Genomic DNA, 12,718 nt, shown 5'->3' with positions numbered 1-12,718 from the left:
AACCCATGGGGTTGACACTGTTCAGCTTGTAACCTTATTTTTGTATGACGTGCCTGTCCTGCACCTCACATGAAAAGGTTCCATTCCATAATTCTGCACCCAGACTATAAAACACCAACAGGAAAAAGCCATGTCAGGTTTCTCGGGTCACAAATGACACAGGGAAATAGCACCTGTAACTCCACTGATTCCTATCAGACCCAGACTTCAAGGTTCACAATGAAGTGCCCTGTTCCTTCTGTACAGAGCTGAGTCCATAAAACAAGGTTTCTGCCACAGCGTGGCAGTGAGCTGTACAGTAAATCAACACTATGTGTTTGTGCTTCAGGGAAAAGGAAGGTGCTAAACAAAAGATGGATACCCCACTCTGACCTCCTCAGCTGATAGCGTGTGCTCAAGGTCCCAGTATAAGCTCTCCTATGGCCCAATGAGTGACTAATTCAAGTGCCAAGCTTCTCAGAGCTGTTTTGCTTTTGTATCAAGGTCACGTGTGGTTTTGCACTGCTCTGAAGTATTAAACATAACATTACGCTTGGGCCTTACATCGTGACTGTAAATGGTCCCTGAAGGTCCATAAAGCCTTTAGAGCAACCACTGAAAAGCAAACAGGTCAGAAGAAGCAAGATAAACCCCAGCACAAACCTTTTTATAGTCTTGACTTGTATCAGCTTCACATTTGCTATCTGCAATATCTGCCACCAAGTTTCACAGACAAAACACATATTTACACATAATAATGCTAATTATGTTACAAAAACATATGACCACCCTCCCTTCTCCACCTCTCAGAGTGCAGACAGACATTGTCTTTGAAGCTATTTCCAAGACCAGAAAGAGCAAACAGTGGCTACGCAGCACAAAAGGAATCAAGCATCCAAAGAATAAAGAAGGCACTGAACTTGCATGAAGGAGGACATGAGCCCATTCCCAGTTCTGCCACACACCTAGGGTCTTCTGCTCCACCTCTGAAGCCTCACTTTACACCAGGCAGAGACAGACTATTCCCAGGCTCAGGAATGTTGTACCTGAGTGCCGAGATAAATAGTGAGTGAGAGCCTCTGTAGTACCAACAGGCATGGAAATTCCTGTTACTTCCCTACAGGAAGCAGGAACCCAAGGCTACAGCCTACAGCAGGCTATACCCTTAGAGGCTTATCACTATGAAAAAGCAAGCCCTAATGAGCCCTGTAAACATGCTTACAGTCCTACAAAGCCAGGTCTGTACTAGAAAGACAAAGGCAGTGCCTTAAAGATGACCGGAATAACTTGATAGTCTCCAAGGTTGTTTCAGGGAGAGCAGTACACAAACAGGCAAATAGCACCTACACACATCCCTTCTCCTTCAAACCAGCTTCTGTGTTAGCTTTTCAGACAACTCCACATGCTGTTTTCCAGGAACAGCACAACTGAAATGTTTCCTAATGGATGCGTTCCTACTTCTGCATGTACGTGAATACACTATTAACATGAAGGACTAGACTCCAAGGGGCAGAGGGGGGAAAGACACCAGAACAATACCTATGAAGTTCCTCTAAATCCTATTCCCTTTCAGTGCTATTCCACACTTGGCTCATCAATGTTTCAAGTTCTGCTGAAATTTTCCCAAGATGATATTGTTACATTTGCAAATCCAGGATCTGATCACATCCCTGCCCACGTTCTAATGCGGAGAGAAACGGCACATCTCAGAAACCCTGACACAAGCAATGCACAACTGGAGCACTTGATTATTGCAGGACATAAACCCTGTGCTGTGCTAAATGACCAACTACTTGGGGGTTTTCCCCTCCCAAAAGACAGGAGAATTGTTACTACAGAGCATCTATTGCCTCCCTCTGGGTGCTCAGGAGAATTACTCAATTATGAACATCTTGGAACACGTTAGAATTTAAGTATATTTGATCAGTTTAACATTACATGACAGTAAAACCTTTTTTTTGCTATCTTTTGTGTTAACTTCTTAAAGTCCTGTCTGGCCGAAGGTATCTCACTGTAAATTCTTGTTCATTCTTCTGCTATATCTTTGACTGATCACTCTAACAGAAAAGGTTTATGCAACAATCATAAGAACCAGCCATAGCCAGACCTGAATATACATTTAAACACACAACTCCAAATGCACACCACCTCTAAACAGCAGTCTGCATGCAGTCAGAGAACAGGAATAGCTACGGAAGTTGTACCTTAGAGTAGTGCCAAGCTACCCTGAAAACTGCAACTCCATTAAGTTTTCCCCTACCTAAATTCAACTACCCTGAACATCACAAACCACACAGGGATCCCCAAACCCACACCAATTAACACCTCAATCAGAGAGTTGCTACTAGATTCTCTTCTCTCCACCCCTGCCAATTCAAGGCCATCCATTCTCTAGTGCACCTGCAGCTTTAGATGGCTTAACAAACACCATTAAGAATCTGCTTTTAAACTCAGCACCAATCAAGAGCATACTTCTATGAGCCTAAGGAAGAAAATATTTCTTAAGCAATTCTGCACATCACCAGTCCAAAAGTAAGCCTCCAATCCACCAGATTCTAAATCATCCTACAATAAAGAAAACCCTGTGTCCACGCAAAGCTAGAAATAGATCCACCTGATTCTACTCTAAAAGCATTTCAGGCCTTGAGCTACCCTTGCCTCTGCCTTCAAAATAAAGCATCCAAAGGTCACAGATCCCACACCAAGGAGCCTGGTTTGTACTAAAATCCAGTACTATGATGCTTTTTACAACAGTACATGCAACAGAAGAGTTATGGTAGGCTATGGGAAGATTCATGCCCAGATCTCAGATTTGTTCCATTGGAGGATGCTGAAAAGATGCTTTTTAAAGGAAAAGAAATTGAGAGGTTTTGGGGGTTGGTTTTTTTGTTGGGTTCCCCCCCCAAAGAAAGAAAAACTAGACTGCTAGGGGCAAAGAAAAAAAGCATTCTTCAGTTTTCACCCTCCACAATACTGAAATAACATCAGTCAGGGTTATAAACATCTGTAATTGCCAGGGGAATGTACAATACATTCAGAAACTCCAGGCCCACATATCCTGTAGCTCTGCACTTCACAAACAAAAGGTTGGGGAAAAGAAAGAGGGGGTGGGGGTACAGGGAATAAAGGCTTAAAGATTAAAGTCACAGGCAGAGACAGACGGCTCCGCTTTTTAATAACTGAAAACACGAGTTGTGCCTGAATGTGCTCATTGTTTGGTGGTGGGGGGGAGCGGCTCCGCACGCGGGACTGGCTGGCGACAGAACCGCCTTTGCATCAGAAATAAGATGGACAAAAAGGAAAGGGGGGGAGAGGAAAAAAGGACACCAAACCCAAGCCCTAATTTCCCCTCTTGTAATGGTTAATGGTGCATTCAGGTAGAAATCAACAAATGACCCCACCTTGCCTTTATTAAACTGGGGAAGAGTCAGGGACTAGAAGTACCTGATTGTAAGAGCCTAATGGACATGATGGAGGAGATGCCTGAAAGCTTTATGCTGTGAAAGAAGCCAGGCTACAACAGGAACATCCTACCCAACCTACAGGCACAGCTACAGAACAGCTTGCTTATAAATCAATTTCTGCTAGGGCTTTTTTGGACAATAAAACCAGCGCTGCAAGGGCTAAACTATGGGAGCTAAGCAGATTTTTATGGGGATTCAAGAAGTTTAGCTGCCATGAGGAAGCTCTTAAATCCGTTTTAAAAAGCATCAGCTATACTTCCAGCAAACCAAAAGGGTCACGAGTTCTGTGCACTTCAGTCACTGAAGTCATTAGCTTTAATACTAGAGTATTGAAAGACTGAAAACGTTTGGGTTTAGTTTTCAAAACAGATTCTCTCAGAAAAGCCTAAGAGGAGAAGATGCTTCTGGCAACTCAATATCCATGATTACAAATGGGTATTATTTCAAGACTTTCATGTTTTTAATTCACAATTTATAATCTAAAAGAGTGGGGGGATAAATCATAAGCATTTCCTAAAAGGGGAAATACTTATCATTATTTAGTTCAGTGAACAGATTTCTGTGGGTTAGAGCCCACTGGTGCCCAAGGAACCCATCTGAAATTGAATACGAGTCCAGTTCCATTGCCAAGTACCAATGGACTACAGGTAAACAAGCAATTTAAAATGTAAAACAACATTAGCTCATTCTTACAGTTTCACTCTAATCTAGCCTAAGACGTTACTATAACAGAGCTTTTGTTTTACTGTAGCTTTTTTACCTGCCAGTTTTGCTTTAAACATAGACAGGGAGGAGATAATTCAACAAGACAACAGGCTCTTTCATCTCAAGCCACGAGGCTCCCGGCCACAATGTCTTGGGGAAGAGGGAGGCACACAACAGGCATCAGTGAAATGCAGCCTCCGGCCCAAAGCAGCCCCACTGTGGAGCGAGGCATCCGTGACCACAATGCACAGCTCCTGGACCAAAACCATCCCACCTGGGATGCTCCAGCCATCAGCCCTCTTTGTTGATGCAACACGTTTGCATCATCAGCCACTGGGAGCCTTGTGAAGATTAAAACTAGTGTGGAGAGCTGCTGTCTGCTTAGCAAAGGAAAGACAGACAGAGCCCATGTCCGAGAGGGAGGGGAAAGGAAAAGCCGAAACATGAGCTGAGCAGCGGTGCGGAGGATAAAGACAGGCTTTGTTTTACTGTGTCATACCAAGTACGAACAGAGACCCATCACTGGTCTGAGCCTGAGCTGCACCATTTGTTTTGTACACAGCACAACTTTTCCTCATGGAACTAAGCTAACTCTTCCTCAAAATCAGCTTCTGCTGATGCTCTGCTCAAGTACTTCAGCCTAGATGAAACCTGTCAACAGCAGAAACCATCATTCTGCCCATGCTATGCATTTGGACACTTCAGAAGCTCAAAGGCGTTCTCATATAGCAAAGACAAACCTCGTTATACAACTGATTCTCTCCAGAAGGTCTCCTATCCACAAACAAGTACATTAAAAGACATTAAAAACCCAAAACTCTCTCGGAGGACCCACTGGATAGATCAAGCCACACTCAGAGTTAGGAGACAGCTAAACTGGACAAGAAATACTCATTCTTTTTAATCTTTCCAATGCAGAAGTCAGCCCAAAAATACAAAGCAATGTTTAAAGGCACATCTTTGGGAGATCACAGGAGAAAAACACACTAGTGTCTACCCTCTGACAGAAGCATTCCCCACCAGTGCTGTCTCTAAAAGAGATCAAGAGCAACAGCAAAAGGCAGCAAAAGAAAGCACAGTCTGGATTCTGGTTTCTTGCTCTTAGGAAAAGGCGAAGAGGGTGGTAATTCACCGTGTACAACCAAATTGTACATGAAAGTTTAAAAGCAGCCAATTAAAGCTAACATTATGGAATGGGACTGAGGTCCGAGTGGAAGGCATTAGACACGCATTCCAGACACCGGCTCCAGAGTCCGCCTGCCAGGCAGATACTGTACAAAGTACAAAGGGTCAAGGAGTTGCTCTCGCAGGGAACCCCAGCTTTGACCAGGAGCCATGACAGCTTGCCCAGATGGAAACGTGGAATGGCATCAAGGCTGTTAGAGCTCAGGAATGCTTGGTCATCACCTGCACTGACAGAATGCTATGGATAGAGTTTGAGAATGTCAGTCAAGGAAGGGCAAATCTCACTGCTATTAACAATGAAACAGAGGAGGAAAAATAAGGAACAAAGAAAGAAACCATTACAACAGTATCAAACATGCCTATTTCAGCTCAAAGCTCCTACACATCTCATACTTTCAACTAGAGCTTTACTTCTCTGTCAAGCAGATCCATCTGTAACTATTAAAAGAGCTACCAATATCTTGGTAGACAGACTACCTAAGGTCACCAGGATCACATTTAGCTTAAGAGTCTTCTGTACTTTGGTGCATGGGCAACCCCAATTTTGATGCAAGACTCGATTTCTGTAACAGAACCCCAGGAAACAGGTGTGCTGTTATTTCTGCTGCAGCAAGTAACCAAATGGAAAAAGGACAGAAAAAGAACTGTGTGACTCTTGTGTCAGGGACTTCAACATACAACTCTGTCCACACGCAAACTGTGAAATCCATTCAACTCCATGATACACAATTCCAACTTCCAAACCTTCACCATCTCCAGAATTATATCCCTTATAAGAACAGCAGTGTTGGAGCAAGGCTGAAAAATATATCCATGCAAAACCAAAGTAAGGTTGTCCTCCAGAAAGACACCCTGCAAACTATCTCACTTTCCATGCCAAGTTTTCTTTCAAGCACCTGCATCACCACACAGCAATAACAGTACAGCACATGGAAAGAAAGAAATCTCTACAACAAATCAGTCCCAAGCAATTAAATGAAGGATGCTGGCTCTGGGAAATGGGACACTTTCACTCCCTGCACTGTGCCCAAATGATCAGAGCCAAAAGAAGCAGGAATATTTTGGGAAACAAGTTTTTCTGGACACGGTGTAGCCAGCAGGCAGTTAACCTGCCTTGCTGCAGTGCTGAGCACTGGGTGCCTTGTTAAGCTATGCATTTCAGATGAAGAGTAGCTGAAGAGATAAAGCTGCCATTAAATTGTTCTTGCTGAGGTTGTAAGAGTTAATAATGCACTACCAAGAAAACTTTTTGACATGCACAACTGCTGCAAACTGACGCCTTGAAGCCAAACTGAAAGCAGCGACCTATTAGTTTATTCTCAGTTCACTTCAAGGGAGTTTTCAGCATTCACAAAGGCTGTAACTTCTCTTTCAGAGTCACCACTCCATTTCTGATAGAGATTAATTTTGCGGTCAGTTCTCTGGCCTTCAGTTCACAGCAGACATCAGGCCCTGCCTAACCATTCAGTATCACACCATGACAACAAGCAGCATCCTGCAGAGGTTCCCCTAACTCACATCACATTGTGCCAGAGAATTCTCTCCCAGGAAGCCACTACTGAGTGCATGGTCCCATTTCATGCTTCCTGCCAGGCCCACGGATGGGCTTTTGACAATGTATTTCCTTAATTTGCTTTTCTGCTGCCTGGGATTTGCACCAGATCCACACCTCACTGCAGACCAGCCCAAGCAAGGGGCAACAGTCATGTAAATCCCACATCCCAGTACTTCAGAACAAAACAGACCGTATCAGGATGGATCCACTATCACAACAAAGCACTCCAGATACTGCAGGTTGTATGGCATTTGTGTTTGACATTAATACACTCTCCATATAATTAATAAAAGTCCACTATAATATAAAAGGTGATGCTCACTCTAAAGGAGGAAAGCAGTGCAGAGTTCAATTACTAAATAAAACTAGACACAATACTTGCCAAGATTACAGTTTATACTGTATTAAGCGGGGCTGGGATTTAATGATCTATAACCACAGAGAGATAAGAGGCAGTAGCAATGCTTGAGTAAATGTTTTCAAAGGTACCAATAGGCAGGAAGGTGAAAAGCGAAGGCATCATCATTTATAAACAGATGATCTTGTAACAAAATTTGGCAGCAGAATAAGTGCTGTACAAAGATATTCCACATTTCACTGGTGGAGTATTAGCTTAAAAAAAGCTTTCAAATGCTCTGAATTATTACTTCATTGTTTTAAAAGATGCTCATCTGAATTAAGTTTGTAACCAACTAAGGAGCACACACCGATGTGGTGGGAGCTTGTCCTGGCTTGGACCTTCACCCTACAAGCTCCCTTTGAGCTCATTCCCACAAGGCTGCATGGACACAGCTCACCCAAGCACGCTCCGAGTTGTCACTGCTATGAAGCCACAGGCGCGCACAGCACTTCAGAGGAACACAGAGCACAGCTCCAGAAAGCTCACAGGCTACATTCAGTTGCTCCCCAGCATCATGAAAACATTTTCATCTTGGACAGAGCCAGGTTATTTTACTGCTTCAAGGTTTATTCTTAGACGAGGCAAAGAGAACATACAGAAACCATCAACGTACAAGCCCCGTCCTTAAATTGTGAGGGGTTAGAGATAAAAGAGAAGAGCCTATTAGGTATTTTGAAGAAACTCAGAAGGTGAATTTGTTCAGCACAGCCCTGCACAGTAATACCACAGTACAGCTCAAACACGATATAAGCAGAACTTGCTTAGAGTATCATAGATATCTGGGGATAATTCAGAGCGAGTCCTCCAGCATTTTCACTAGGATGAGTGAGCAACTGAATAAAATCAGTACCAAGGGTACTGACATTTCACAAGTAGTAGTGGCAGTTTGTGTTAACTAAGTCTGGGAGCAGTAGCAATGCAGCAGTAGCATCTGTTGGTTAAGAGAAACATTACTGAAGATCTAAGCCTTCATTAAGACCAGAGCTGTGCTTCTGTGACCAACATAGGTGTCAGATGATAAAGTGCAATAGGAGTGACCAGCGCACCCCAGCTCTGCATCCCATATTCACCCTCCTGTGTTTCATTTGATAATCAAGAACCACTTCTCTCACAAGTCTAGATTTTTCAAGCTAAAACAGAGGCTGACAGCTTCCCCAATGAAGTGGGAAGAAAGCCCACAGCAAACAAAGTCTGCTTAGACTACACACCACTCTTCCAAGCTCCTGTGACCAGCTCTTGGGAATGCTGGCACTGCTCGAGTTATTCAGTGGAAGTACACAACAAACAGCCCAAGAACACTGCTGCATAAACAAGAATGTAATAGGGAATGCAAGGCAGTAATGCTTCTCCTCCAAAGCATGTTGTACCATAAATCTGCATTTCACTGCTTAAAAGCAAACCATGTAACCAGCACCTTTGAAGACACCTCCAGTCACAACATACATTCAAGGAGCAGCAGGCACCTATCTCAGTGCCTCGGCTCCCATCTCACTGCCTCACTAGGATGGGCTCTAGAAATACATCACCCATGAGCCCAGCAAAATCATCTGCACTTCCTAATCCAATCTCTGCAGCAGAATTCATCAGGTGACCAAGAAAAGAAATTCCCAAGCAAGAATACCAAACAGCATCAAATGTATATCAAAGATATCTACAGATTAAACACTTCCCTCTTCAAAAACCCATTCATTAATGCTTTTACCTTGTATAAGTGGGGTTTTATATTCTTAACTGTTACTTCTCCCATTCTTTAGGTCTTGTTTTGCTTCGTATCTTCCAGGCTCAGAGAGAACAATAGGTTGGAAATTAAACGTTCTGACAGAACTTGAATTGCAGTCCACTGCACAGAACAAGGAAAGCTTAAGAAGAATTTCATTTCAAATTAACTCAAATAAGTATGTTCCACACGTTACCTAGCCACTTCAGTCTTCACATCAAATGGTGAAGACCACCGTTGTTGAAGAACCATACAATAATGAGAAACACAAAGGAACTTTAAGTATATTCTTACTTACAACTTACTGTATATTAAATATTATTAAAAGATTTCCTTCACTTTCAATAAATTATTTTATTAATTATGTTTAAAATGTCACAGTTACTTTGCTTTTGAGGATTATCTTGCCATTTTGTAAAAACAATATAAAATGTATGAAGAGAACAAACGTAAGTGATGTAGGTACAGAGAACAGAATAGTCTTTAATGACTGCTCTACATGGAAGCAAAAAAACCAGATAAAAATCACATAAATGGGTATATTTTTCCTCCCTTAATAAAGTAATAAGGGCATGCATTTATATGCCTTTTGCCTCAAGAGTCCTCTTCAGCAAAGTACACATGAGGGATGGGGGTAGTCCCCATGTTTTAAACCTATACAGTTCTCCAACGCTCAGAAAAACAACACTTAAGCGTACAATGAGATTTGTCTCTCACAGAGCTGATGCTGTTGACTCAAGGAAAATTAAATCACCGCATCTCAGAGTACACAAGTTTATGCAGGGCTTTACCAGCAAGATGAAAGCTCTGACATCTACAGTACTAAGAGACAGCAGCAACACTCAATCCCCTCTGCAGCAGCACTGGGCAAAGCAGCACGTTCCATTTCAGTTCTGTAAGGAACTAGAAACTCCATTTGCATGCTGTTCAGGATAGAAACAAACCCCATACATCATCTTAAAACCTACAAACAAAACCCACAAAACACAAAGAAGCAAAGCAAAGGTGGGTTATCAATAACCCCACACCCCTGCCACAAACCATGCCACCTCCCAGGCCACCAGTGCCTACCCAGACTAAAAGCTGGGATAGGCATTAAGATTAAGAATGTTTTCTATCTAACAAGAGCAGCTTTTGACAGTGTTGAGATCCTTTTCTCCCCCCTCTTACTCATACAGGAAAGAACAACACAAAAGCACCAAGAAATCACTCTTCAACCCCATTTCCCCCTGCACCATCCCTCCTCTTTTCCTTCTCCCCCACTCTCCTTAAGGAAAAAATCTTTCAATTCATTTGTGAAACTGCCAGCCCATGAAGACAGGGAAAACCCCATTCTAACTACAAGATTCCAGATCAGCCCCTGACACTGCTTATTCCCCTGCACCTGGAAGAGGGGTACCATGAGCCCCTAAAATCCAGACAACACAAAGCCTGGAGATGGACCTTGGAACAGAAGTTCTAGAGGTCCTGAGGGACAAAATCCCTTGCATTTTTCCCTTTTCTTCAAGAAAAAACAGGTAAGATTATCATCACAAGCAATGCCAAGGCTCTCAAACCCTCTCTGCTGCTTTCTTGCATGTTCTTACATGGCAAGACAAAGCATCTGCTGAAATTGCTAGGCATCAGCCAAATCCAATAAACCACCACTATCTCTGACTGTAAATGCATCACTAAGATAAATGAATGCATAATTGGAGAGTAGTAATCACTGCTTAATGAAATGCTGAAATCACCAAGAAAGAATACAGCCATGGTGATTAAAGCTCCATTTTTTTTGGTTACTCCAAGCTAAAAGAAGTAGGAAGAGAGATTACAAGTGGTGCATTTCAAATACTCTGCAGCAATCAGTACAACTTAGCAGCAAACCATATTGTCCACATATATTTCACTTGGGAGAGCTGCCTTGATGGGCTATTTTGTTGATCCACTACAAAGTTCCGTTTGCCACCTCCGAGTGAGTGCTCCAGCATCCTGTATGTCAATCATGCCCATTCAGCACACAGCCCTCTAGTTATAAGTTCCCATAAATGTACTGTTCAGCTGAGCTGCTCTTGGCTGCTTTTACTACATCTACACTGCACTGTGCTTCTGACCCCTGAAATCATTTAGTTTGTTAGGCAACAGCAGCCCCCACTGTAGCATCCTCTCTGTCTGCAGAAATAGGTTTCTCATGCATCGAACTCATTTATTCCACTTCTGAACAAACACTGTGTAAAAGGGAACTTGGACAAAAGTACCCATCTTTCATGGAAAGTAGAACAGCTTCCAGACAGAACAACAACATGCCCAAAACACATCCTGACGTTTTTCAGCGTCCAATAAAAACAGTAACTACAGTTGCATTTGAGATGCTATGAAGTTGTTGGCTCTCCAATACAAAGTGAAAATGCTGCTGAAATATCCCATGCTGCTAAAATAAATAGCAGGCAGCTTAAGCTCAGAATTCCCTTTAACTGTTTTGTTCAGACTGTTCTCTCATGAGCCCGTAAGTTACTGCAAACAGGTTTAAAACAGTATGCATCAGCTTTGAAAGCATCGACTGATTTACATCTTATATGGGGTTAACTCAGGTTTTACCTGGGATTGGCTCAATTATACATGAGAACACAAAAAAAAAGTCCACAAATCTGGTATCACCTTATGAGACCTACAGCTTTACAGGCTCTGATTTACCATTGTCTTACTGAGACAAAAATAAAGACCTTTAAAATTCAAAAGGCAGAGAAATAAGAACAGCAACTGAAATAACTTGCAAGGACTGCATCAATCTGACCACCTTTCCAAAGTGTTCTTTAAGACAAGTCCAGGACTGGTTGGTTTCTCGGTGCAGGGTCGGGGAGGGAAAGGCCGGCGGGGCTTGTGTTTAATACCCAAAAGTTACATTTGTTTTCATATTTGATTTGCTTGGTTTTAAGTTCCAACACAGAAAACCAAAGGAAACACTAAACACCACAAAGGCAGCGCTGGCTATTACCAGAACAACTACCTCCCACAGTCAATAAAGCTTCAAAGCAGAGAAACAAATTTAGGGACACATAATGAACAAACACCCAGCCACAAGCTGTTGGTGGACCCAGTTCAGGGGTGAACAAGCATCTAGAGATGGCCTTGATGTAAAGGCTGTATTTGCAGCCATGGTTTGGAGGGTTTTTCAAATAAGTTTAAGCTTCAGTTCAAAACTTTTTACCTCTCCTTGACCAAACAAGGATTTATTTTCTCCATGCAAAGTTTGGTCAAGTCAGTTGAACCAAGCACTTCATATATTGGCCCCAAGATGCACCAGAGAGCAGCAAATCTCTTCCTAAAAGGGATTCCAGTTCAATGGCCATACTGGACAGAAAACTGAGCACATTACTAGGTACCCTAATGCACACCAGAGAGCACAGGGAGAGCTCAGTGACAGGGAAACATCCATACATAAGGGTAAATATCAACAAGTATTTCAAGGTTCTTTCAGTAAGGATTTTATTTATACCCATATAGACACATGCATATATAGAATAATATAATACATATATATAGTTTTATATATAATTTCAATGTAAAAACCTGCCTTTCAGGCTTTAAGGAGTTTTTCAAATGAGGCATATTATGACATTATTTCAAGTTTTAATATTGCCAGACAGCAGCCGACATTTCAGTGCTTCATGCCCAAGGCTTTTCCCTTTGGCAAACAGCACTGCTGACATTCAGGGGTTATGTGCTGTTGTACT

General features: G+C 42.4%; 1 protein-coding gene across 3 annotated transcripts in view; it reads right to left on the bottom strand.

Moving 5' to 3' along the window:
• EEFSEC (eukaryotic elongation factor, selenocysteine-tRNA specific) overlaps positions 1–12,718 on the bottom strand; it is a 107,987-nt gene that overhangs the window by 79,624 nt on the left and 15,645 nt on the right. The window contains exon 1 of one of the 3 annotated variants that reach the window (XM_031042961.2): positions 945–979. The exons of the other annotated variants lie outside the window; for them this stretch is intronic. The gene's annotated coding sequence lies outside the window, so the exon portion shown is untranslated. Of the gene's footprint in view, positions 1–944; positions 980–12,718 lie in introns of those variants that run through there. 3 annotated transcript variants of the gene reach the window in all.

Source organism: Melopsittacus undulatus, chromosome 9, assembly GCF_012275295.1.
Source record: "Melopsittacus undulatus isolate bMelUnd1 chromosome 9, bMelUnd1.mat.Z, whole genome shotgun sequence".
In the NCBI taxonomy this organism is placed as follows: domain Eukaryota; kingdom Metazoa; phylum Chordata; class Aves; order Psittaciformes; family Psittaculidae; genus Melopsittacus; species Melopsittacus undulatus.
Note: the sequence above shows the minus strand (reverse complement) of the source record. Positions and strands in the feature narration are given on the sequence as shown.